Below are 27,331 nucleotides of genomic sequence, written 5' to 3'. Positions count from 1 at the left end.
ACCTGGTGAGTCTGCATAAAACCACCATAGGAAGTCAGTTGAGGTGTTGGGTTGGGCCTAGTATACCTCTCTGAGGGCAGGTGAGGTGGGCATGAATATGTGTATGCGTCGGAGGGTGGAGCAAATGTTGGGTATCGTAGGGGAGCATCACGTATGTTGTGCACATGGTCCAAACTACTCATCAGTGTGGGACCTGGACCTCGGGTCGAGCTGTGGGGCACAGACGCAACGGTATAGAGTGGCCCTGAGGTGACGGGGTATGGCTGGCCAGGGGCTTCTGCATCCCTGATGTCTATAGGATAGCGAGTAAATGGTTGTGGCTGATGGAGGTGGTCAGTTGGTGCACTCTCTGAGTTTAATGGCAGCCGCATAACTGGTTGAAAATTATTCCAACTCCTCCCTGTGTGTGGTGCTTGGACAACTTGTCTGTAGGTCTGCTCTGGGTTGATGGGGATGGTCATATGGTCCCTGTTTAAGTGCCCCATAGAAACAGCTTCTGGATGGCTGGGGTACTGGTGACCTTGAGGTGGACTGGTTGTAGGTGTGTCTCCATCGGCCTGTCGCTGATACAGCCCTGTATCTTTTGTGGTTGGTGTGAATACCTGGTTGAGGTTCATCCTGGGCCTGCTGACCTGCACGGGTGCCCCCTCATCTATTGCGGGCCCGCGTGTGCGGTCAACTTGGTGACTTACTTGATAAGGTGACAGGGTTGGAGGTGGTGGGGTGGGTTGTGTCCATTGTCTTTGGTCGGCTGCTGGAGTTTTTTTTCTTCAACTTTGATCATTTGTAAACAGCTTGGTAAATGTAAACTTATGTCACAGTAATATCGAAAATTCAAGATTTGTACTTGAACAACTAGAAAAAGCAACTTTCAAATGGAACCAATACTCTCTACTGTTCACGGTTACACCATATAGTCACATATGAAAATGAAACATTAATTGTGTTATTTCCACAATAAAAGGATATGTCACCAAATGTTCAAATTAATTGAAAGGGCAGTGAGGACTCCCTTGTCAACCGTCTTGGGACACCACAATCCGGGTCACGGCACCAAAGATGTAACCCTTTCCGCTCGTTGGCGTGGCTGCTGCACCTCCGTGGCTCTGCGTTGTGTTTTTTTTTTATTAGGTGTGGCGAACGGAGGTGACCACGAAGCAGGGAGCGATTGTGGTGCTGACAGTCTCTTTATTCCCACTTCACATACAGGAAACAAAACTCTGTTAATAATAAAATAAACTACTCGACATTACAGACAACAATTACTTTGCAAAAATATAATAAAAGGATAGCAAATAAACGATTTACACAAAACAATCATATGAGGCCTAAATAAAGCCATTACTCAAGAGAAAACCGCCATGCTGCCTACCTTCACATACAGGAAACAAAACTGAAGTTCAGACAGCAAACAAATGGGGGATACTCATTGAGAAAGGCAACCAAGAGGGGCCAAAGGAACAAAACGTGTTGCAGACAAACCACAGCGGCCCCTGCTGGCGCAATTAAGCGACTGGCTACATCAACAAAGGTCCTGCAGGAGATGAGGTGACCGAGAGGTTAAGGTGCTGGACTGCTAATCCATTGTGTTCTGCCCGCATTGGTTTGAATCCCATCCTCATGGGACTATACCAATGCAGTAGTCTTGACACCACCTGTGTTTTTAGGAAACATCATTAGAATACAATTAATCAAAGTATCAGGTACGATGTTGGAGATGGAGAACGCTTTTTTAGCAGGAAAAAGGCATAATATACCATTTGGAGAATGCAGACATCGATTCCACTTCATCTCACACGCGAAGCGTGCGCTCTACCATTTGTGGTCATACAAAAATGGGGTTTGTTTTTGTGTACTTCGAATAAAATATTTTCCGCATGTTGCACAATTTTCCACAGGAAAGAAATCTTTAAGATGTATCACCAAAAGTTCTGAACCGCCAAATGTGGGGCTCAAACTAGCACACAAGGAATAACTTGTTTAAGTAAACCTTCTGGACCTTGCTGACCCATCAAGAAGTCAACCTTTGTTGGTTCAATTCTCCCAGTCACCATGAGGATGTGTGCTGGTTTAGTGCATTTGCTTCCCATCGTGGAACCATGTTTGGTGCGCTTGAGGAGGTATAGCTCAGTGGTAGAGCATTTGACTGCAGATCAAGAAATCTCCGGTTCGAAACTCTCCTTTGGTTTAAGAATAGTCTGAGAGTAGATGAATGTATGGCTCACAATAGCGACAACTTCGGTGTAATATACCTGGAGATTGTTTCCCTTTATGCATGGCTCCTTTGGTCAAGCCAACTCAATTGAGGTTGGTTTTGGTTTGATTCTATAAAGTTATGGGAAAGTTACTGTTGTAACCCCAGATTGTATACATTTGATCTGACTATTTCCTACACAGCATTAACAATGTGCACACAAGGAATAACTTGTTCAATCCCATTACCTCTTGCATGCAAAGCTAGCGCTCTACCCTTTGAGCTAATCCTCCCTGGTGAGCAAGAAGGCCCCCACAGTTTCCGCAACATCAAAACACTACACTGCTTTAGATGTGTCATTTGGAGTAAACGAGACCAGGGTCAAAGGTCACAAAGGGATGAGGTGACCGGGAGGTTAAGGTGATGGACTGCTCATCCATTGTGTTCTGCATGCACGGGTTCCAATCCCATCCTCATCGCCCTTGAGTTGTGCTATTCAAATGCACCACCTGTGTTTTTAGGAAACATCATTAGCATGTACTGAATCAAAGTATGATTTGAATTTGAGCTGCCATATACTAATCCTCACAGACTTTCTACATTCTTCACACTGACGTGCAATTTCCGCAGTGGGTTTTGTCCAATTTCCTCGCGGATGACACAGCCAGCCGCACCACAAAACAAAGTCATTTCAGCTGCTTTTACCCACGATCTTATCCTTTCCGTGCTGACCCAAAGCTCAGGACCATCGGATCAGAGCTCTGCCTTTGGGTTCAGCTCCCACATCACCGTGGCGGACCAATGGAGCACATTTTGTTGAAGAAAAACATCAACGAGCTATCAAAGGTCTGTTGTTTTGGGGCGGTGAGTACGGCTCAGCGTTTGGCGGCGTCTCATTGGGGTTGCGGGCTTGAACACGCTGTGGCTGAGAATGCCACTATGGACAGGATTTGGATTAGATAATCAAGTCTTCGGGTGGAAAGTCTCAGGTGGAGAGGTGTGACGTTTCTGATCGTATTCAGAGGTCATCAGTTGGTCCCGAAAATGGTCTTGGCACTTTTTTTACACGATTAAAGGTATGAAAACAGCCCTGTTGCATTGGCCGGGAATCGGACACGGGTATCCCACGTGGATCGATCCTGGACTTATTTCCGATCCTAACATCTGTTCTACAAGAAGCAAGGAACTCCTTGGAGGCTGCAGGCATTGATCCCACAACAAGACAAGACAAGGTACTAGACAGAGTTAGGGTTAGAGAATGCGGGCATTGATCCCACTACCTCTCACATGCTAAGCATAGCACTCTACCATCTGAGCTAATTCCCCTGCTGATGAAGCATGGGCAGAGAAGGTCCAGTCTCATAACTATTTTGGTTCCTTTGCTGGACTACGTCAAAGCGACACAGTCTCTGCCTTTCAGAGTGCAGCCCTGGTGGTCTAGTGGCGGATTTGGGTTGGTCCTCAGTCGAACAGTTCGGGTCATCTTTAAGCGCTATCTGTGAACTGCTGTCATCCTGAAGCGACTGATGACAGAAATACGAATAAAACACGTCAATAAATGATAGACTTGAGTTTCTGGTAAGTACTACACAACAAGATAAGGTGCTGGACTGGAGAAGGCAGTTAGGACTGGGTTTAGGGTTAGGCCTAAGGCTGTATTTGGCATAGAAATCAGTATTGGGGCTCAGATTAGTGTTTGGTACTTGGGAACAATAACAATAAATTGGGAACAATAAATTGGGGTATTTGTCTGACGCTGATAGATAGATCCTGGACTTAATTCTGTCATCTCTTCAACAAAAAAACTATTCCGGAAAAGGATTCCTTGGAGAATGCGGGCATTGACCCCGCTACCTCTCACATGCGAAGCGAGCGCTGTACCATTTGAGCTAATTCCCCTGCTGTTGCAGCATTGGCAGAGAGTTTTTGTGTAACAGTAACAGTAAGTACTACTTGCCTATCAACCTGGCACTGGGGTGGACGACGCCGTCATCTTCCTCCAGCACAGAGCGCTCTCTCACCTGGAGAAACCTGGGAGCACGGTGAGAATCATGTTCTTTGATTTTTCCAGTGCGTTCAACACCATCCAGCCAGCACTTCTGAGGGACAAGCTGGAGCACACAGGGGTGGACCTGCACCTCACATCGTGGATACTGGACTACCTCACCAACCGTCCACAGTATGTGAGGACACGGGACTGTGTGTTCGACACGGTTGTCTGCAGTACGGGGGCTCCGCAGGGAACGGTCCTGGCTCCGTTCCTTTTCACCCTCTACACAGCAGACTTCTCCTACAACACACCAACCTGCCACCTGCAGAAGTTCTCTGACGACTCTGCAATTGTTGGCCTCATCACAGATGGGGACGACTTGGAGTACAGAGGACTGACACGGGACTTTGTGGATTGGTGCCAGCGGAACTGCCTCCAGATCAACACGGGCAAAACCAGAGAGCTGGTGGTGGATTTCCGCAGGCGCATCCACTCTCCTCCAACACCAGTGAACATTCAGGGAATCGACATTGAGATGGTGACATCTTACAAGTACCTGGGTGTTCATCTCAACAATAGACTGGACTGGACTCATCACACGGAAGCACTTTACAGGAAGGGCATGAGCAGACTCTATCTGCTCAGGAGACTGAGGTCTTTTGGAGTGCAAGGGGCACTCCTCAAGACGTTCTATGACTATGTTGTGGCTTCAGCCATTTTCCAGGGAGTGGTCTGCTGGGGCAGCAGCATTTCGGCTGCGGATAGGAAGAGACTGGATAAGATCATCAGGAAGGCCAGCTCTGCACTGGGTTGCCCTCTTGACCCAGTGGAGGTGGTGGGAGAGAGGAGGATGTTGGCTAAGCTATCATCCATGTTGGAGAACGACTCCCACCCCCTGCAGGACACTTTGACAGCACTTGAGAGCTCCTTCAGCGATAGACTGCTTCACCCCAAGTGTGTGAAGGAGCGATATCGCAGGTCTTTTCTTCCTGCAGCTGTCAGGCTGTACAACCAGCACCGCTCACAATAGACTTCTACACCGCTATGTACATCTGTGTAATACTTGCTTTTAGTCAGTATAGTTACTCCAGACCCCATTCACTGTGCAATATCTGATAAACCTCCATGTGCAATATACTAAGTTCTATGTGAAGTATTTCCATAATGCCTCATATTAACTCTCTAACAGGATCTCAGTGTATAGACTGGTCATATATCTCATCTGGTTTCATATTATCTACATACTGTATTGTATATAACTCTGGGAAAAACTGTTGATTTCTGTTAATACTTGGGTTGTTTAAATTGTTTATTTTTCTATATTGTGTATTTTGTACTGCTTAACTGACTCTGTACTCTTGCTGCTGTGCAATACAAATTTCCCCACTGAGGGACGAATAAAGGCATATCTTAATCTTAATCTTAATCTTACACAACAAGATAAGGTGCTGGACTGGAGAAGGCAGTTAGGACTGGGTTTAGGGTGAGGCCTAAGGCTGTATTTGGCATAAAAATCGGTATTGGGGCTCAGATTAGTGTTTGGTACATGGGAACAATAAATCACAGGCTGGGTTTCTTCACTATTACATGACAAGAGACTGGTCTAGAGAACACGGCCAGGATTAGGTTTGGGGTATTTGTCTGATGCTGATGGATAGATCCTGGAATCAATGCTTTGTACACTTTTTAGCAGCGGTCATGTGGTCCTGGTTTACTGGGTGACGCCACTTCACGATGCAAGGAACTGTCAGAAGTGGGATTCGAACCCACACCTCATTAGAGACCGGACCCTGAATGCAGCGCCTTTGACCGCTCGGCCATCCTGACCCTCCAGGCTTTGCTCCTTCTGTCCCCTGAGAAACTAGGTCAGTTGTGGAATTGATCAAACATCAGGATGGCCACATCAATAAAAACAGAACAAAAAATCATATCTAGAGCAGAAAAAGGCCCGGTTAGCTCAGTTGGTAGAGCATGAGACTCTTAATCTCATGGTTGTGGGTCTGAGCCCCACATTGGGCGAATCAGCACTTTTTATTTATACATCTGAAAGATATCTTTCATGTTAAAAATTGTTCAACATACAGAAAACATTTCATTCCAAATGCACAAAAACAAGTCTTCTGAACAAAAGCCCTCGCGGCTCACTTTGTAGGGCATCAGACTTTTAATCTGAGGGTCAAGAGTTCAATTCCCTTCAGAGATCAAGCATACTGTATATCCTTATTCCCATTTGTCACCTTGATTTTTTTTTTTTTAAAGAAGGACTTGAAAGGCCATGTTTCCACCCAGTTTCGAACTGGGGACCTTTTGCGTGTGAGGCAAACGTGATAACCACTACACTATGGAAACCCGAAGGAAGGGGCTCTTAAGGGGACTGGCGAAGTCACAAAGCAGTTGCCAAACAATGAAACATGACGACGTGTCCAAAGTGGGGGCAGATTGACAATTGTCCAAATTGACAAAGATTCCTCCTTTGTAGGGAAAATTGTTCCAGAAATAATGGGCTTTCCTTCAACAAAACAAGACAATCGCAGCTTGAAAGGTTTAAAAACGAGCTGTGAAAGAAACACCTTAGCCACCCTCGGGCTCACCTTGATGACTCAGTGGACTCAACTTGTGCCCTTGGAGTCAATGGTTTGGGTTGTAACCTCCTCTAACCTTGTCTGGGTGCATAGAAGTACTAGCTAAGAAGTGTTTCAAATGTATTTCTTCCCTGAGATAATATTTCTCCTCTCTTGTAGAGAAGTATTGGATGACAATTTTAGCTAATTGCTTATTTTTAGCCTTATGCATTATTTTAGCTGTTTGAAGATGAACTATATCAGCAAGTTGAAGTATTTGTGATTTTACAAATAGGATTTGTCTTGGTCCTCGGTCGAACGGTTAGGGTCATCTTTGAGCGCTATCTGCGAACTGCTGTCATCCTGAAGTGACTGACGACAGAAAAACGAATAAAACACGTCCATAAATGATAGACTTGAGTTTCTGGTAAGTACTACACAACAAGATAAGGTGCTCGACTGGAGAAGGCAGTTAGGACTGGGTTTAGGGTTAGACCTAAGGCTTTTTTTGGCATAGAAATCGGGACTTGGGATCAGATTAGTGTTTGGTACTTGGGAACAATAAATCACGGACTGGGTTTCTTCACTATTACATTACAAGAGACTCATCTAGAGAACACGGCCAGGTGGACTCAACGTGTGCCCTTGAGGTCACTGGTTTGTCTTGTAACCTCATCTCCGGCCTTTTGAAGAATGAAGCCAGCCAATAAGCCTTTTCAAACTGTTTGCCAAGTCGCAACATAAACAGGGATTGTGCTGAAACCCAGCCTTGAATCAGGGACCTTCAGAACGTCAGTCTAACACTCTCCCAAGTGAGTATTTCAGCTTCTAAGGTGGCGTTCTGCTTTTTCAGTCGTGGCTAAAAGTGGGGGCAGTGTGAAGCTGTGTCTGTGCCACGTATGTTGCTGTGTACCTGGTCCAGTGTGTTCTCATCTTGGGTTGGAATGTCCCCATGCCATTAACGGGTGGGGAATACAGTCCGTTGATGAGGATACAGAAAAGGTACAGAAAATGGATGGATTTCATTGGTTGACGTCCCCAGATATATTGTATAGTGGACAGTATCACGCCCTGGGGTACAATTCCCAGACAGGGAGTTCCTGTTTTTTATGTCACAATGTCACGTTGAGTAGGGTTACGATTTGGGTAGAGCAAACCCTTCTCACGAGAACAAGACCTCTCTCAATTTTCGTTTCCAAGTGCTCAGCTGTGTTGTACAATCTGACAGTCCTTTGCTGCCAAATCATTCCAGTCGTGGATAATGGACCTGACCAGGAAAATGCCAGCTGTGGCATTTCAACCAGTGATACAACTAATTTAAATTCAGCACACAGCAGAGGAGGGGCATGTTTGTTCAATTCCAGCAGTCCTCTTCTGGTGTTTCCATGACTCTGATACTTTTCATTCGAGGTCATGTTGAAGTACAAAGACTATTTTCTGGAGAAACGCAAGTCCCCAGGATGCAATACACTTTTGGATGCTTTGTACACTTTTCAGCAGCGGTCATGTTGAGAAGCACCCCTGGTTTACTGGGTGACGCCACTTCAAGATGCAAGACGTTGTCAGAAGTGGGATTCGAAACCACGCCTCATTAGAGACTGCAACCTGAATGCAGCGCCTTCGACCACTCGGCCATCCTGACCCTCAAAAACTCCTGTAATTGTTCCTCTATACAAAGACCATGACAACACATGTCACTAGACAGCTGAGTCTAGTGACGCGCTTACGTACCCCACTACCTCTGCTGATGGATTTCAGTGGCCATTACAAGACAATGCCTTGATGCAGACTGGTCATGATGTCTCTGAAGTTCACCAAAGCAGACCATACTTAAGGTGACTCCACTTCCAAAGTTTTCAGCGATGACTGAATGTCTCGCTCCTTCTGTTCCCTGAGAAACTAGGTCAGCTGTGGAATTGATCAAACATCAGGATGGCCACATCAATAAAAACATAACAAAAAAATTATATCTAGAGCAGAAAAAGGCCCGATTAGCTCAGTCGGTAGAGCATGAGACTCTTAAGCTCATGATTGGGTTCGAGCCCCACATTTGGTGATTCATCACTTTTATTGATACATCTAGAAGATATCTTTCCTGTTGAAAATTGTTCAACATGCAGAAAACATTTCATTCCAAATACACAAAAACAAGTCTTCTGACCAAAGGCCTGGGGGCTCAGTTTGTAGGGCATCAGACTTTAAATCTGAGGGTCAAGAGTTCAAGTCCCTTCAAAGATCAAGCACATGTCCTTGTTCCTATTTGTCACCTTGATTTTTTTGTAAAAGGAGGACTTGAAAGGCAGTTTCGAACTGGGGACCTTTTGCGTGTAAGGCAAACGTGATAACCACTACACTATGGAAACCTGAAGGATGGGGCCTTTAAGGGGACTGAGCTCAATCTTATTCCACATATTAAAAATGTTACAAAAACAGGATTTTATTTTTCATTTAAAGAATATAGCCACAGTCCGCCTCTTCCTCTCTCGGGCAAATAGAGAGATGCTGATGCATGCTTTTATTTCCAGTCGTATGGACTATTGCAATGCCCTGCTTTTTGGTCTTCCGAAAAGAAACATCACAAGTCTACGACTTTTACAGAACAACTTTTGCTGCATGTGTGCTGACGAGGACCAGAAGGCAGGCGCATATTACACCGCTTCGAAAATCACTGCATTGGCTCCCTGTATGCTTCAGGATCCATTTGAAGGTTCTCTTAATGGTTTTTATATGTCTTAGGGGTTGTGGGCCTTCTTATTTTTCTTAATGGTATATATCTTTCTTTCTTATCTCTTAAAGGTTTTTAAATTCTTAGGGCTTTTGGGCCTTATCTTTCTGAATTTCTTTTACGTTATGAACCATCGCGGTTCCTCAGGTCCTCCAACACCGGCCTGTTATGTATTCCCAGCCCATCAGTCATCCGGGAAATATGGATTGTGTGTCCAAATTGGGGATGGATGCTTGTGTACACACCTTCAGACATCAAACACATATCCTTGTGCCGATTTGTCACCTTGATTTTTTTGTAAAAGCAGGACTTGAAAGGCCATGTTTCCACCCAGTTATATAGAGTTATATACAATACAGTATGTAGATAATATGAGACGAGATGAGATATATGACCAGTCTATACATTGAGATCTTGTTAGAGAGTTAATATGAGGCATTATGGAAATACTTCACATATAACATTTAGAGCCCTTAATATTGCACATGGAGGTTGATCAGATATTGCACAGTGAATGGGGTCTGGAGTAACTATACTGAATATAAAAGCAAGTATTACACAGATGTACATAGCAGTGTAGACGTCTATTGGGAGCGGTGCTGGTTGTACAGCCTGACAGCTGCAGGAAGAAAAGACCTGCGATATCGCTCCTTCACACACTTGGGGTGAAGCAGTCTATCGCTGAAGGAGCTCTCAAGTGCTGTCAAAGTGTCCTGCAGGGGGTGGGAGTCGTTCTCCAACATGGATGATAGCTTAACCAACATTCTCCTCTCTCCCACCACCTCCACTGGGTCAAGAGGGCAACCCAGTGCAGAGCTGGCCTTCCTGATGATCTTATCCAGTCTCTTCCTATCCGCAGCCGAAATGCTGCTGCCCCAGCAGACCACTCCCTGGAAAATGGCTGAAGCCACAACAGAGTCATAGAGGAGTGCCCCTTGCACTCCAAAAGACCTCAGTCTCTTGAGCAGATAGAGTCATCTCAATGTCCATTCCCTGAATGTTCACTGGTGTTGGAGGAGAGTGGAGGCTTGATCAGGACAGCAGGGCAACAAGCATGGCAGCAGGCCGAAGATGTATCCCACTGCAAAGATGCACAAAATGTGATCAAAAACAGGAATCTCCATCATATATGAAAACCTAAGTGAACAAGTGTTACCACTCGAAGGTTGTCAACTATCTGGTGAAGTCTCTCGCTCTCCGTGGGCTTTTAAGGGCTGCCATCAAGGATGATGCGACAAAGCTTCCAAGGCATCAAGGATGATGCCTACCAAAGGGTGCTGTCATAAAGAGACAAAAGGTAGGGAAGGGGAAGGGGTCTGGAGGGGGGAGGGGATCCTGACAGTACCCCCCCCTCAACGGGCGCCACCTGGCAACCCACCAGGTCTGTCCGGATAGGAGCGATGGAAGTCACGGACAAGGTCAGGGTCTGAAATAGCAGAGCGGGGTACCCAGCAACGCTCTTCTGGGCCGTAACCCTCCCAATCCACCAGGTACTGGTACCCTCTCCCTCTCCGACGAACGTCCGGGATACGTCGGACGTTGAGGTCCGGATGGTCATCAATGACCCGAACAGGAGGAGGAGGTTCCGAAGGAGGAGACAGAGGACTGGTGGTAACAGGACGGATCTGGGAGACATGAAATACTGGGTGTACCCGTAGGGTGGGTGGTAACCTGAGCCTCACCGCTGAAGGATTGACAATCTTCTCAATGGCAAATAGACCCAGAAACCGGGGAGAGTGTTTGCGAGCATCAGTCTTGATGGGAATGTTTTTGGAAGAGAGCCAAACATTTTGACCAGGAGAGTATAGTGGAGCTGGGATCCGCCGTCTGTCCGCCAGCCTCTTATTTTCTTCCTATGATCTCTGCATGGCCGTGCAAGCTTCTTTCCGGACCCGCTTGGCACGTTCAAGATGGGCCTGCACTGACGGCACACAACTCTCAGACTCCTGGGCAGGGAACAGAGGTGGCTGATAGCCTAGTGCGGCCTCAAATGGAGACATACCCAGTGCAGAACTGGTCATAGAATTGTGTGCGTACTCAATCCAAATTGGAAGAATTGTTCTCAGTAACACATCTGAGGGTTGATTCTAGATCCTGGTTGAGCCTCTCGCATTGCCCATTTGACTGGGGATGGTACCCTGACGTGAGGCTGGACGTAGCTCCGAGCTCTTTACAGAACTCCTTCCACACACGGGATATGAATTGGGGTCCTCGATCGGAGACAATGTCGGTGGGTATGCCATGAAGTCTGAAAACATGATCCACCAGGAGTTTCGCAGTTTCCAAGGCTGAGGGGAACTTCTCCAAGGACAGGAAATGTGCGCACCTGGAAAAGCGATCTACAATGGTCATAATGGTTTTGCCATTTGAGGGTGGAAGTCCACAGACAAAATCTACTGCAATATGCGACCAGGGGCGTCCAGGATGGGGTAGTGGTTGTAGTAACCCAGAGGGTGGTCGGTGGACAGATTTGTTTCTGGCGCACACTCCACAGGCTGACACAAAGCTCCTGACATCTTTGTCCAAGGTAGGCCACCAAAACTGTCTCTTGATAAAGGAGCTTGTACGATTTATTCCCGGGTGGCAGGCAATGCGGGACTCATGGGCCCACTTCAACACTTGGGTACGGGCAGCATCTGGAACAAATAGTCGGTTTGCAGGTCCTGTTCCAGGATCCGGCTCGTCAATTTGGGCCTGCCTGACCACAGATTCGATCTCCCACTCGATGGCCCCGATTATCTGTGAAGACGGTAGAATGGTGTGTTCTGACCTCTCATCGGTAGTGCCCCCAAACTGACGAGAAAGGGCACCTGGTTTGATATTTCTGGAGCCTGGTCTGTGGGTAAGCTGGAACTGGAATCGAGAAAAAAACAAGGCCCATCTTGCTTGGCGGGAGTTCAACCTCTTAGCTGACTGGATGTAAGAGAGATTCTTGTGGTCTGTCCATACCAGAAATGGTTGGTCCGTCCCCTCCAGCAGGTGTCGCCACTCCTCCAGGGCCAGTTTGACTGCCAGCAACTCCTTGTCGCCCACATCATAATTCCTCTCTGCTGGGGAAAGGTGTTTGGAAAAAAAAGCACATGGGTGCAATTTTTGATCCTCAGCCCTCTGGGACAACACTGCTCCGACCCCCGTGTCCGAGGTATCCATCTCAACAATGTACTGCTTGGAAGGGTCAGGTTGGATCAGGATGGGGGCGGTGGTAAACAACCACCGCTTGATGGTTCCAACAGAACCGAGTCTTAGTCGATGTTAGCGCAGATAGGGGCGCCGCGACACGGCTGAAATTGCGAATGAATCTGCGATAAAAGTTGGCAAACCCCAGAAAACGTTGTAACTCCTTTCTGGTCTGAGGTGTGGGCCACTAAGTTACTGCCTTTATCTTTTCCAAGTCTGCCCCGACACTGCCTTTTCCCAAAATGTAGCCCAGGAATGACACGGATTCAGTGTGGAAAAGACACTTCTCTGCTTTGACAAACAGTCGGTTCTCCAGTAAGCGCTGGAGGACCTGGCGAACATGGGAGATGTGTTTGTCAAGGTTCTTCGAGTAAATCAAAATGTCATCAAGGTAAACAAACACAAATCTTTCTAGGAAGTCCCTCAATACATCATTTATCAGAGCTTGGAAAACGGCTGGGGCGTTGGACAGGCCAAACGGCATAACCAGATATTCGAAATGCCCCAAGGGGGTGTTGAAAGCTGTCTTCCACTCGTCTCCGGCTTTTATGCGCACAAGATGGTAAGCATTGCGCAAGTCTAATTTGGTAAAGACTTCAGCTCCTTGTAAAGCATCAAAGGCAGATGTGAGCAGGGGCAAGGGGTATTTATTCTTGACTGTGATGTTGTTTAGGCCTCTGTAGTCTATGCAGGGTCTCAGAGTGCCATCTTTCTTGCCTACAAAGAAAAATCCAGCTCCCACTGGGGAAGAGGAGGGTTGAAGTATCCCTGCAGCTAGGGATTCCCTTATGTACGTCTCCATAGCCTCACGTTCAGGACGTGAGATGTTATACAACTTTCCTACAGGGAGAGGGGCCCCCGGAAGGAGATCAATACAACAGTCATAGGGCCTATGTGGGGGAAGGGAAAGTGCCCTACTCTTGCTGAAAACTTCTCTTAATTCCATGTAATCTGGCGGGACCTGGGACAGATCTGGCGGTGCCTCGGGACTGGGGGTGTCCTTTGGGGAAGGAGGTACAGCTGACTTCAGACAATGAGAGAGGCACAAGTTGCTCCAGCTGAGCACCTCCCCTGCAGTCCAGTTGATTTGGGGGTTGTGCTGACTGAGCCATGGAAATCCCAGGATCACAGGATCCTCCGGAGTTTTCCATACAAAAAGAGATATTTCTTCCTGATGATTCCCAGAGAGCATGAGAGTAATGTTTTCAGTCTGATGGGTGACAGTCGCCAGACGGCGACCATCCAGAGCCTTCGCCACAAAGCTAGCCTCTAGAGCTTTGAGTGGAACTCCAAGATCAGTTGCCAGATCGGCATCAATGAAATTGCCTTCTGCTCCAGAGTCCACCAGGGCTGACACGTGGAGGGACATATTACCAAACAGGAGTTGGGCAACCAGTGTCAGGCGTTTAATGGGGACCTTCCTTGAGCTTGCTTCCTTTGTTAAGGTTCCCACCTTCACATCTTGGTGTGAGGGTTCACGTTTAGGACAGTCTCGTCGAAAATGATTGGGACTGGAACAGTACAAGCACTCCCCAGCCTGTAGTCTGCGGCTCCGTTCTTCAGGAGTTAGTCTTGCTCATTCCAGCTGCATAGGCTCCTCTTGTGTGTGTTGTTGCAAGCTTGGCCTAAAGTTGGCAGGTTGACGGGTCTCTGGAGCGGCCATAAACTGTGCTCCAGGACTGAGGGAAGGTCGTGAGGGAGGTCGTGACGCTCGTCTTCTGTTCCGTTCCCGGAGTCGATTATCAATGCGAATGCTCATAGCAACAAGTGTCTTGAGGTCGTCGGGTTCATCTCTGGCTGCTAATTCATCCTGTAGGGTTTCGGTTAGCCCATTGATGTATGCCTGTCGGAGGGCCCTTTCATTCCATCCAGACTCTGCTGCTAATGTCCAAAAATCTACTGAGTAATCTGCCACGCTTCTGGATCCTTGGCGAAGAGTTAGAAGTCGGCCCTCCGTAGTGCCCAAAGATTCGGGATGGTGGAACACAGCCTTCATCTCTTGGGATAGCTCATCAGAAGAGTTTGGCGTACCTTGGGACAAGAACAAGGCCTCTGCCCATGCCAATGCTCGCTCCTGTAACAAGCCCAAAACATAGTTGACCTTGCTTTGCTCATCAAAAAAGGTAGTGGGTCTCTGTTGAAACACAAGCTGGCATTGCATCAAAAATCCTTTACACTTATGGAACTCACCCGCAAATGGTTCTGGCTGGGTGGCACTCGATTCCCTTGATGCACTCGATTCTCTTGATACTGACTGCTCAGGGGCTCATATGTCCACACCCTTGTCCGGCATAGAGCTGGTCTTGGTCTCGGTGAACCTGTGAGTCAAGTCCCTGAGTTGAACGAGAATGGCTTTGTTGGTCTCGGTTGGACCTTGAAGAATCTCTGAATGGTGTCCCAGGAGCACATTTTGAGCGCCCAATACTTCTCGGGCATCCGCGGAGTCCATGTTGTGTGACCAGATTGTTCTGTCAGGTTTTTCTGTCCGCATTGTGGATGAACTCCAAATTGCAGACGCCTTGTATGGTTAAAGAAGACAGTTTATTGAGGGGTAAGAAGGGAAAATCCACAGAGGCTTGATCAGGACGGCAGGGCAACGAGCATGGCAGCAGGCCGAAGATGTATCCCACAACAAAGATGCACAAAATGTGATCAAAAACAGGAATCTCTATCATATATGAAAACCTAAGTGAACAAGTGTTACCACTCAAAGGTTGTCAACAATCTTGTGAAGTCTCTCGCTCTCCGTGGGCTTTTAAGGGCTGCCGTCAAGGATGATGCGACAAAGCTTCCAAGGCATCAAGGATGATGCCTACCAAAGGGTGCTGTCATAAAGAAACAAAAGGTAAGGAAGGGGAAGGGGTCTGGAGGGGGGAGAGGATCCTGACATGATGTCCCCGCGAGAACAGCCACCTACATTCAGTGGACACTCAGCAGAGGAGGGGAAAAGATAGTTGGTCAAATTACAAGCCTAGCAAAGAGGGGCTTGTTTGTTCAATTCCTGCAGTCCTCATCTGGTATTTCCATGACTCTGGTTTTCATACTTTTCATCCGAGGTCATGTTGAAGTACAAAGAGTGTTTCCGGAGAAACGCAAGACCCCAGGATACAATAGGTCTGCTTCGTACACTTTTCAGCAGCGGTCATGTTGAAAAGCACCCCTGGTTTACTGGGTGACGCCACTTCACGATGCAAGAAGCTGTCAGAAGTTGGATTCGAACCCACGCCTCATTAGAGACTGCAACCTGAATGCAGCGCCTTTGACCGCTCGGCCATCCTGACCCTCCAGGTTTTGCTCCTTCTGTCCCCTGAGAAACTATGTCAGTTGTGGAATTGATCAAACATCAGGATGGCCACATCAATAAAAACAGAACAAAAAATCATATCTAGAGCAGAAGAAGGCCCGGTTAGCTCAGTCGGTAGAGCATGAGACTCTTAATCTCATGGTCGTGGGTTCGAGCCCCACATTGGGCCATTCATCACTTTTATTGATACATCTGGAAGATATCTTTCCTGTTGAAAATTGTTCAACATGCAGAAAACATTTCATTCCAAATACACAAAAACAAGTCTTCTGACCAAAGGCCTGGGGGCAGAGTTTGTAGGGCATCAGACTTTTAATCTGAGGGTCAAGAGTTCAAGTCCCTTCAGAGATCAAGCACATATCCTTGTTCCCATTTGTCACCTTGATTTTCTTTGTAAAAGAAGGACTTGAAAGGCCATGTTTCCACCCAGTTTCGAACTGGGGACCTTTTGCGTGTGAGGCAAACGTGATAACCACTACACTATGGAAACCCGAAGGAAGGGGCTCTTAAGGGGACTGGCGAAGTCACAAAGCAGTTGTCAAACAATGAAACATGACGATGTGTCCAAAGTGGGGGCAGATTGACAATTGTCCAAATTGACAAAGATTTTGGAGGGAAAAATGTTCCAGAAATAATGGGCTTTTCTTCAACAAAACAAGACAATCGCGGCTTGAAAGGTTTAAAAACGAGCTGTGAAAGAAACACCTTTGCCACCCTCGGGCTCAAATGCCCTGCTTTCTGGTCTTCCTAAAAGAAACATCACAAGTCTACAACTTTTACAGAACAACTTTTGCTGCACGTGTGCTGACGAGGACCAGAAGGCAGGCGCATATTACACCGCTTCTAAAATCACTGCATTGGCTCCCTGTATGTTTCAGGATCCATTTGAAGGTTCTCTTAATGGTTTTTAAATACCTTGGGGGTTGTGGGCCTTCTTATTTTTCTGAATTTCTTTTACGTTATGAACCCATCAGGTCCTCCTACACCGACCTGTTATGTATTCCCAGCCCATCAGTCATCCGGGAAATATGGATTGTGTGTCCAAACTGGGTATGGATGGGGATACTTGTTCCTATTTGTCATCTTGATTTTTTTTTTAAAAGGAGGTCTTGAAAGTCCATGTTTCCACCCAGTTTTGAACTGGGGACCTTTTGCGTGTGAGGCAAACGTGATAAACCACTACACTATGGAAACCCGTAGGAAGGGGCTTTTAAGGGGACTGGTGAAGTCACAAAGCAGTTGCCAAACAATGAAACACGACGATGTGTCCAAAGTGGATTGACAATTGTCCAAATGGACAAAGATTTCTCCTTTGTAGGGAAAATTGTTCCAGAAATAATGTGCTTTTCTTCAACAAAACAAGACATCACAATCGCGGTTTGAAAGAAACACCTTAGCCACCCTCGGGGTCACTTTGATATCTCGGTGGACTCAACTTGTGCCCTTGGAGTCAATGGTTTGTAAATAGGTTTGTAATCTCCTCTAACCTTGTCTGGATGGCTGGATGGCTGGCCTTTTGAAAAATGAAGTTAAGGTCCTTTCAGCCAGCCAATAAGCCTTTACAAACTATTTGCCAAGTCACAACATGAACAGGGATTGTTCCGGGCTTGAACCAGGGACCTTTAGGACTTCAGTCTAACGTTCTCCTAAGTGAGGTTTTCAGCTTCTGAGGTGGTATTCTGCTTTTTCAGTCGTGGGTAAAAGTGGGGGCAGGGTGAAGCTGTGTCTGTGCCACATATGTTGCTGTGTACCTGATCCAGTGTGTTCTCATCTTGGGTTGGAATGTCCCCATGTCGGTAACGGGTGGGGAATACAGTCCGTTGATGAGGATAAGAGCTACAGAAAATGGGAAGGATTTCACTGGTTGAAGTCTCCAGCTACCATAAAAACGGTCATGGGCCACAAGCTTGTTCTGAATTCCGCCTTGGCCAATCGACACTACATCGACTCAGCAGCAGTCCTTGTTAGTATAGTGGCCAGTATCTCCGCCTGTCACATGGAAGATTACGCGGTTCGATTCCCAGACGGGGCGTTCCTGTTTTGTATGTCACGTTGAACCTTGAGCAGGGTTGCGGTTGCAACAACCAGTCCGGGAGAACAAGACCTCTATTCATCTTCTTCTCCAAGTGCTCAGCTGTGTTGTACAATCTGACAGTCCTTTGCTACCAAATCATTCCAGTCATGGATAATGGACCTGACCAGGAAAATGACAGCTGTGGGATTTCAACCAGTGGCTCCTGAGCGAAAGGAGCCTTAATCTGGTGCTTTAGACCACTCATCCACACAACCCAATACGGTGCCCTGATCAGGAAAAAAACTGTGACCTTGTGAGGTTCGCTGACAACGGAGGACACTGAAATGGAGCAACACAAAGGAGGGTACCTGCACTGTTTACGTGTCCGTTGACCTGGTTGCAGATGGATTGTCTTTGTTCCTTTTGAAAATCCAAATTTTAACACCCCATTTATGATGGATGTTAACGACCATCAGGAGGTAGACCGGGATTCGATTGGCGGACTTGGAATTGTTTTTATGTGCAGTGACAGCAGTTCACAGATAGCGCTGAAAGATTACCCGAACCGTTCGACCGAGGACCAAGACAAATCCTATCTCCACTCAAAACCTAACCAAATGTCAGTTCCCTGACCGGGAATCGAACAACGGCCGCGGTGGTGAGAGCACCAAGTCCCAGCCACTAGACCACCAGGGACTGCATCATGGCTGCACTCTGAAAGGCAGAGACTGTGTTGCTTTGACGTACTCCAGCAAAGGCACCAAAATAGTTATGAGACTGGACCTTCTCTGCCAACGCTGCATCAACAGGGGAATTAGCTCAAATGGTAGAGCGCTCGCTTAGCATGTGAGAGGTAGCGGAATCAATGCCCGCATTCTCCATGAACTCGTTTGTTTTTTTGATGAAATGTTCCCACGTAGCGAATACTAATCCGGGCCCCAATCCCGATATCTAGGCCAAACACAGCCATAGGTATCACCCTAAACCCAGTCCTAACTGCATTCTCCCCTCTAGCACCTTGTCTTGTCTTGTTGTAGGATCAATGCCCGCAATCTTCAAGGAGTTCTTTGCCTTTTGTAGAAGAGATGTTGGGATTGGATCTACCCCTTAGCATCCGACAAATATCCCAAACCAGGGGAATTACCTCAAATGGTAAAGTGTTTGCTTAGCATGCGAGAAGTAGCAGAGTCAATACCCGCATTCTCCAAGGAATCCTTTGTATTTTGTAAAAGAGATGTGGGATCGGAAATGAGTCCAGGATCTATCCCTCAGCGTTAGACAAATACCCCAAACCTAATCCTGGCCGCGTTCTCTAGATTAGTCTCTTATCATGGAATAGTGAAGAAGCCCAGTACGTGATTTATTGTTCCCAAGTAGCGCATCAAGGTGACCCCAACCATTCCACCGAGGCCTTGCAGAGATGAAGAGGCCCCGAAATGTCCACCCCCAAGATGGACTGAGGTCTTAAACTACCCACATGGACAATCCAAATATCTTCTGGACAAAAAGAGTTTGTGGTCAGACAAGACAAAGGTTGAGCCGGTCACCTGAACATGAAACGTTTGATCTGAGTGTCCGGGATTCAAGTCCCTGTTCAGGTGACCAGGTCTGAGGTCCACTTGCAAGTGCCTCCTTTTTGCCCTCAAACTACGAGGGCAACAGGACAATCCCTTGGTACTCTATGGAAACTACATGAGGAGACTTTTAACTGGAACTGGAAAGACTTGTGGCCCCGCACACAAACCAAGTATCTTCTGATCAGCTGATCCTTGACATCAGCTGTCACAGACATTGCCGTCGTTTGGGGACCTCATCCAGATCCACGGTTACCACTGATTTGTAGAGTAAGTCATCATACTCTAACAGGAAGACTCAGTCCAAACACTCAATTGCTGCAGGGCAAGTAGGTTCCACCAAGACTTGAACTTGGACCACTGGATTCAGAGTCCAGAGTGCGAACCATTACACCATGGAACTCTTTGTTTTGGATGTGACTGGCACCTTCTGGCGTAACAATGGAGGCTTTGCAAACCAGGACACCAACTTTACTCTTTAATGAGCGCAAAATATTTTCGGGTACAATCGAGGGGTCTTGTGCTCTCACGGAAATGGCTGTCCTTTTCCAACAGGAGTTGAGATGAAACGTAGTCAAATAGACACTCAATCAGAATTACTCCGTTTGCCAATTTCAGACTGCGTGACAAAGACTCAAGTCCAACTCCAATGACAGGGAGGCGGAGGCGGACAAGACGGTATTGCCATTCTTTCCTGGCAGACATAACATAAGAAACAGCTTGTCCTTCGAGCTGGACTTGAACCAGCGACCTCTCTGCCTTTCTGACTGCAGACCTAAGCAGTCCCTGGTGGTCTAGTGGCTAGGATTCGGTGCTTTCGCTGCTGCGGCCCGGGTTCGTTTCCTGGTCAGGGAATTGACATTTGGGTAGGTTTTGACTGGAGATAGAGTCGCAAGATGGTCAACCTCCCACATGTAGGCGAACTCGTCGTCTCCAGTACCGAGGCCATGTCGGCGAAGACGGCAGTACATGGCACAGATACAGCTTCACCCTTCCCCCTCTTTAGGCCCTGACTGAAAAAGCAGAACCCACCATCGCAGCTAAAATAGCCCACTTTGGAGAGCATTGGACTGAAGTTCTAAAGGTCCTCACAATAAACCTCACTCCTCCTGATGGTCGTTACGTCTTTCAATAATGGGGCGTTAAAATGTGGATTTTCAAAAGGAACAAAGACAATCCATCTGCAACCTGGTCAACGGACACGTAAACAGTGCAGGTACCCTGCTTTGTGCGGCTCCGTTTCAGTGTCCTCCTTTGTCAGCGGACTTCACAAGGTCACAGTTTTTTCCTGATGAGGGCACTGTTTTAGGATGTGTGGATGAGTGGTCTAAAGCACCAGATTAAGTCTCCTTTTGCTCAGGGGGCACTGGTTGTTGCACAATTTTCTACAGGAAAGAAATCTTGACGATGTATCACCAAAAGTGCTGAACCGCCCAATGTGGGGCTGAAACTAGCGCACAAGGAATAACTTGTTTAAGTACACCTTTTGGACCTCGATGACCCATCAAGAAGTTTCGCCAGTACTCTTATAACCCCCCGTCCTCCACTCCGGGTTTCCTTAGATTAGTGGTTATCCCGTTTGCCTCACACGCATAAGGCCCCCTGTTTAAAACTGGGTGGAAACATGGGCTTTCTATTCCCTCTTTGACAAAATAACCGGTGGTCTAGTGGCTAGGATTCGGTGCTCTCACTGCCACGGCCCGGTTTCGATTCCCGGTCACGGAATTGACGTTTGGATAGGTTTTTACTGGAGAGAGGATTTGTCTTCGGCCTCGGTGGAATGGTCGCGGTCAGGTGACCGGCTCAACCTTTGTCTTATCTGACCACAAACTCTTTTTGTCCAGAAGATATTTGGATTGTCCATGTGGGTAGTTTAAGACCTCAGTCCATCTTGGGGGTGGACATTTCGGGGCCTCTTCATCTCTGCAAGGCCTCGGTGGAATGGTTGGGGTCACCTTGATGCGCTACTTGGGAACAATAACCCACGGACTCGGTTTCTTCACTATTACATGACAAGAGACTGGTCTAGAGAACGCGGCCAGGATTAGGTTTGGGGTATTTGTCTGACGCTGATGGATAGATCCTGGACTCATTTCCGATCCCACATCTCTTTTACAAAACACAAAGTTATTCCTTGGGGAATGTGGGTATCGATCCTGCTGCATCTCGCATGCTAAGCAAGCACTTTACCATTTGAGGTAATTCCCCTGGTTTGGGGTATTTGTCGGATGTTAAGGGGTAGATCCAATCCCAACATCTCTTCTACAAAAGGTGAAGCACTCCTTGGAGACTGTGGGAATTGATCCCAAATAAGACAAGACAAGGTGCTCGACAGGAGAATGCAGTTAGGACTGGGTTTAGGGTGATACCTTAGGCTGTATTTGGCCTAGATATTGGGTTTGGGGCCCGGATTAGTGTTTAATAATAATAATAATACATTTTATTTAAAAGCGCCTTTCAGGACACCCAAGGTCGCTGTACAGGAGATAAAAACACCAATATAAAATACAAGATAAAAGACAACAAACGATAAATAAGAGCATACAATAAATCGGACAGGGGGGACCATGTGAACCAGTTAAAGGGAATAGGCAAGTTTGAACAGATTAGGCAACAGAACAGGGTTTTGAGGTTAGATTTGAAAATGATGAAAAAGATGGAAGTAAGCTGACCTGGTGACGTTATTGATGTGGGATTGGAAAGATAGTGTGCTGTCGAGGATGACACCCAGACTCTTGACCTGAGGGGAGGGGGAGACTAAGGAGCTGTCGATGGAGAGAGAGAAGGAGTCAACTTTAGATAGGGTGGATTTGGTGCCAATGAGTAAGAATTCAGTTTTATTGCTATTAAGTTTCAGAAAGTTGGAGGTGAACCATGATTTTATTTCAGAGAGACAGGAGGTGAGGGAGGGGGGTGGGAGTGTAGAGTTAGGTTTGGAAGAGAGGTAGAGCTGGGTGTCATCCGCGAATCAGTGAAAGTGAATGTTAAATTTACGGAAGACAGAGGAGGACAGAGCCCTGGGGCACACCTGTGGTGACTGGGGAGGGGTCGGAGCAGAAAGATTTAAGCTGAATGAACTGAGTGCGGTCTGTGAGATAGGAGTGGAACCAGTGGAGGGGGGTGTGGGTGATGCCAATTTCGGAGTGTCTGCTGAGGAGGATGGGGTGTGAGATGGTGTCAAAGGCCGCACTCAGGTCAAGGAGGATGAGAATAGAAAGTGAACCGGTGTCAGCTGCAGTGAGGAGATCATTGGTGATTTTGATGAGTGAAGTTTCGGTGCTGTGACGGGGACGGAAGCCGGACTGGAAGGGTTCATACAGATTGTTAAGGGTGAGATGTGCGTGAAGTTGGGAGGAGACTATTTTTTCAAGAATTTTGGAAATGAAAGGTAAGTTGGAGATAGGGCGGAGGTTATTGAAGTTGTTGGGATCTGAACCAGGTTTTTTCAGGATTGGGGTGACCGCAGCAATTTTGAAAGCTGGGGGGACAGTACCGGTAGACAGTGAAGAGTGGATAATGGCAGGAATGAGAGAGAGGAGAGGCAGGATTTGACCAGGATTGTGGGGATGGGGTCCAGCTGGCATGTGGAGGGCTTGGATTTGTGGATGATGTCAGATACTATTTCAGAGGCAGTGGGGAGTTGAAAAGAGGAAAAAGGCTGACTATAGAGAAAGGGTTCGGATGTGGGGAGAGGAGGTGGTTGTGAGCAGAGGTGCTGGTGAATGGAGTTAATTTTGTCATTGAAGAATACCATCAGTGAGTTACAAGTGTCAGTTGAGTAAAAGTGGGGGGGTAAAGAGTGGGGAGGCTGGAGGATCTTATTGAGTAATGAAAAAAGTGATTTTGTGTTTCCTTTGCTGGATGTGATGAGACCAGAGTAATAAGCAGATTTAGGGTGTGCAATGGCGTCTTTGTACTGGAGAATGTGGGTATTGTAGATGTTTTTGTGAATTGTGAGTCCATTTTTTTTGTAGAGCCGTTCCAGTTGTCGTCCTTTAGATTTCATTGTCCGGAGTTCAGGGGTGTACCAAGGTGCAGATGATGAAAAAGAAACAGTCCGAGTTTTCAGTGGGGCAATAGAGTTCAGGATATTGTTTAAACCAGTGATGTAGAGAGCTGTGAGATCTTCGGGGTTAGGAAGAAAATCCGGGATTGGGATACAGGAAATTTCGGAGCGGAGAGTGTCAACATTAATGTCCTTTAGGTTCCTGAAGGAGATGAGACGTGGAGGTTTGATTGAGGAGAGGCAGAGTGTAGTGCTGAATGAGAGGAGGAAGTGGTCCGTTATTGGAAGTTCATCGGCGGTGCAGTTGGACGGGGTGAGGCCAGAGCAGCAGAGTAGATCCAGTGTGTGTCCTTTGGTATGTGTCGGAAAGTCAATGTATTGGTGGAGTCCAAAACTGTCAAGGCATAATAGAAAGTCTCTGGTGAGTGGGAGAGTTTTATTGTCTATATGTATGTTGAAATCTCCCAGCAGTATTAAGTTATGTGACAGAGTGGAGAGTTGTGTAAGGAGGGTGGCAAAGTCAGTTAAAAAGTCAGTGTGGGGCTTAGGGGGACGATAAATGGTGGCGACGACAGTGGGAGAGCGTCCAGGGAGCATAAAAACAGTGCATTCAAATGAACTGAATGCAGAGACCGTCACCGGCAGGACTTTCCACTTCTCGCGGTGAATTACCGCGAGACCTCCGCCGCGACCGTTGCCACAGGGATGACAGATGTAAACAAAGCCAGCCGGTGTGGATTCGTTGAGGGTGGAAAAGTCATTCGGCTGTTGCCATGTTTCTGTTAAACACAAAAAATCGAGCTTACGGTCAGTGAGGAGATCCTGGAGGAGATGACCCTGAGAGAGCGGATGTTGAGCAGACCGAAGCGAACAGTGGCATTGTCGTGCTTAGCGGTAGCGTTAGCATTAGCCGTCCTAAGCGGGCGAGCTAATACACTGCTATGCGCTACCCTGTCGGAGTTTCTGGGAGGACGACGAGTGGTAGACCAGATGGATTTTATTGCTGTGGAGGAGTTGTTGTGATTGAATTTCCTGCGAGACCCACGATGGGTGTATTTCCAACGAGGGAGGATAGCGATGTCCGGGTGGTGGTAAAGTACCGACGGTGGCGGTGAGGGCACGGGCAGATGCCAGCGTATCCAGAGGAGCTCAGCAGCTGTGTACCGGATCGGTTCTGCCATTGGGTGGTGGCAGAACGACAGGAAGTCCAGAAAAGAGCAGACCAGGTGACGCAGGAAAAACACTTCAGCTCACACAGAGTGCTAACACAATAGTCATAGTTAGGCCATATTGAGGCAATAGAACCATAAATCACTTAAAAGTTACGGGAGAGTAGCGGCAGCCAGTCGCGCAAGCGTTCACTCAACCGGAACCGGAAATGTAACTCCTGTTTGGTACTTGGGAACATTTAATCACAAAAAACAAAAGAGGTTTTGAAGAATGTGGGCATTGATCCCACTACCTCTCACATGCAATGCGAGCGTTCTCCCATTTGAGCTAATTCCCCTGCTGTTGCAGCATTGGCAGAGAAATCTTCTGGCAGACTGTACTTGTCCTTGCAGCGATAAAGAGGCCCTGGTCCCGAAATGTCCACCTCCAAGATGGACTGAGGTCTTAAACTACCCACATGGACAAGCCAAATATCTTCTGGACAAAAAGAGTTCATGTTTAGACACGACAAAGGTTGAGCCGGTCACCCAAACATGAAACTTTTGATCTGAGTGTCCGGGATTCAAGTCCCTGTTCAGGTGACCAGGTCTGAGGTCCACTTGCAAATGCCTCCTTTTTGCCCTCAATATACGAGGGCAACAGGACAATCCCTTGGTACTCTATGGAAACTACATGAGGAGCCTGGCTTTTAACTGGAACTGGAAAGACTTGTGGCCCCGCACACAAACCAAGTATCTTCTGATCAGCTGATCCTTGACATCAGCTGTCACAGACATTGGCGTTGTTTGGGGACCTCATCCTGATCCACGGTTACCACTGATTTGTAGAGTAAGTCAATAAGTCATCATACTCTTACTGTTAAAGGAAGACACAGTCCAAACACTGGATTGCTGCAGGGCAAGTAGGTTCCACCAAGACTTGAACTTGGATCACTGGATTCAGAGTCCAGAGAGCTAAGCATTACACCATGGAACCCTTTGTTTTGGATGTGACTGGCACCTTCTGGCGTAACAATGGAGGCTTTGCAAACCAGGACACCAACTTTACTCTTTGATGAGCGCAAAGTATTTTGGGGTACAATCCAGGGGTCTTGTGCTCTCACGGAAATGGCTGTCCTTTTCCAACAGGAGTTGAGATGAAATGTATTCAAATTGACAAAATGCATTGATCACTCAATCAGAATTTCTCCGTTTGCCAATTTCAAGTCCAACTCCATCGACAGGGGAGCGGAGGTCCTTCAGACAAGACGGCATTGCCATTCTTTCCTGGCAGACATAACATAAGCAAAAGGCTTGTCCTTCGAGCCGGACTTGAACCAGCGACCTAAGGATGCCAGCTTGAACCACTACAGTCCTCCGCTCTTCCAACTGAGCTATCAAAGGTCTTGTTGCTTTGAGGCTAGTGAGTACGGCCAAGCGTTCAACTGCGTCTGATTGCGGTTGTGGCTGAGAATGCCACTATTGACAGAATTTGGATTAGATAATCAAGTCTTGTGGTGGAGAGTCTCAGGTAGAGAGTCTCAGGTGGAGAGATGTGACGTTTCTGATCGAATTCAGAGGTCATCAGTTGGTCCTGAAAACGGTCTTGGCACTTCTTTTCACGATGAAAGGTATGAAAACAGCCCTGTTGCATTGGTCGGGAATGGGACCCGAGTCTACCATGTCGATTGATCCTGGACTCATTTCCAATCCTAACATCTCTTTTACAAAAGATAAAGAACTCCGAGAAGACTGCGGGCATTGATCCGGCTTCCGCTCACATGCGAAGCGAGCGCTCTACCATTTGAGCTAATTCCCCTGTTGTTGCAGTGTTGGCAGAGAAGGTCCAGTCTTATAACTATTTTGGTTCCTTTGCTGGACTACCTTTCTGAGTGCAGACCTAAAGCAGTCCCTGGTGGTCTAGTGGCTAGGATTCGGTGCTTTCACCGCTGCGGCCCGGGTTCAATTCCCAGTCAGGGAATTGACATTTGGATAGGTTTTGACTGGAGATAGAGTCGCCAGATGGTCAACCTCCCACCTGTAGGCGAACACGTCGTCCACAGGCCATGTCGGCAAAGACGGCAGTACCCTTCCCCCACTTTAGGCCCCGACTGAAAAAGCAGAACCCACCATCGCAGCTAAAATAGCCCACTTGGGAGAGCGTTGGACTGAAGTTCTAAAGGTCCTCACAATAAACCTCACTCCTCCTGATGGTCGTTACGTCTTTCAATAATGGGGCATTAAAATGTGGATTTTCCAAAGGAACAAATACAATCCATCTGCAACCTGGTCAATGGACACGTAAACAGTGCAGGTACCCTGCTTTGTGCAGCTCCTTTTCAGTGTCCTCCATTGTCAGCGAACCTCACAAGGTCACAGTTTTTTCCTCATCAGGGCACCGTTTTAGGTTGTGTGGATGAGTGGTCTAAAGCACCAGATTAAGGCTCCTTTTGCTCAGGGGGCACTGGTTGTTGCACAATTTTCCACAGGAAAGAAATCTTGACGATGTATCACCAAAAGTGCTGAACCGCCCACTGTGGGGCTGAAACTAGCGCACAAGGAATAACTTGTTTAAGTACACCTTTTGGACCTCGATGACCCATCAAGAAGTCAACCTTTGTTGGTTCATTTCTCCCAT

The 27,331-nt window shown here is 47.2% G+C and overlaps 6 non-coding genes across 6 annotated transcripts; 1 reads left to right on the top strand and 5 right to left on the bottom strand.

Annotated features, from left to right (window-relative positions):
- Positions 1-6,460: 6,460 nt before the first annotated feature.
- trnav-cac (transfer RNA valine (anticodon CAC)) lies at positions 6,461-6,533 on the bottom strand. Its single transcript has one exon. It is a non-coding gene; the product is annotated as a tRNA-Val (tRNA).
- Positions 6,534-8,305: 1,772 nt separating this feature from the next.
- trnal-cag (transfer RNA leucine (anticodon CAG)) lies at positions 8,306-8,387 on the bottom strand. The gene has a single exon. It is a non-coding gene; the product is annotated as a tRNA-Leu (tRNA).
- A 7,660-nt stretch (positions 8,388-16,047) lies between these two features.
- Positions 16,048-16,120, top strand: trnak-cuu (transfer RNA lysine (anticodon CUU)). The gene has a single exon. It is a non-coding gene; the product is annotated as a tRNA-Lys (tRNA).
- Positions 16,121-16,368: 248 nt separating this feature from the next.
- trnav-aac (transfer RNA valine (anticodon AAC)) lies at positions 16,369-16,441 on the bottom strand. The gene has a single exon. It is a non-coding gene; the product is annotated as a tRNA-Val (tRNA).
- Positions 16,442-17,071: 630 nt separating this feature from the next.
- On the bottom strand, positions 17,072-17,145 carry trnav-cac (transfer RNA valine (anticodon CAC)). Its single transcript has one exon. It is a non-coding gene; the product is annotated as a tRNA-Val (tRNA).
- Positions 17,146-26,010: 8,865 nt separating this feature from the next.
- Positions 26,011-26,097, bottom strand: trnay-gua (transfer RNA tyrosine (anticodon GUA)). The gene is given in 2 exon segments: positions 26,011-26,046; positions 26,061-26,097. It is a non-coding gene; the product is annotated as a tRNA-Tyr (tRNA).
- Positions 26,098-27,331: the final 1,234 nt, after the last annotated feature.

Source organism: Doryrhamphus excisus, linkage group LG6, assembly GCF_037039965.1.
Source record: "Doryrhamphus excisus strain RoL-2023G ecotype Guam linkage group LG6, RoL_Dexc_Guam_v1.1, whole genome shotgun sequence".
Lineage (NCBI taxonomy): Eukaryota > Metazoa > Chordata > Actinopteri > Syngnathiformes > Syngnathidae > Doryrhamphus > Doryrhamphus excisus.
Note: the sequence above shows the minus strand (reverse complement) of the source record. Positions and strands in the feature narration are given on the sequence as shown.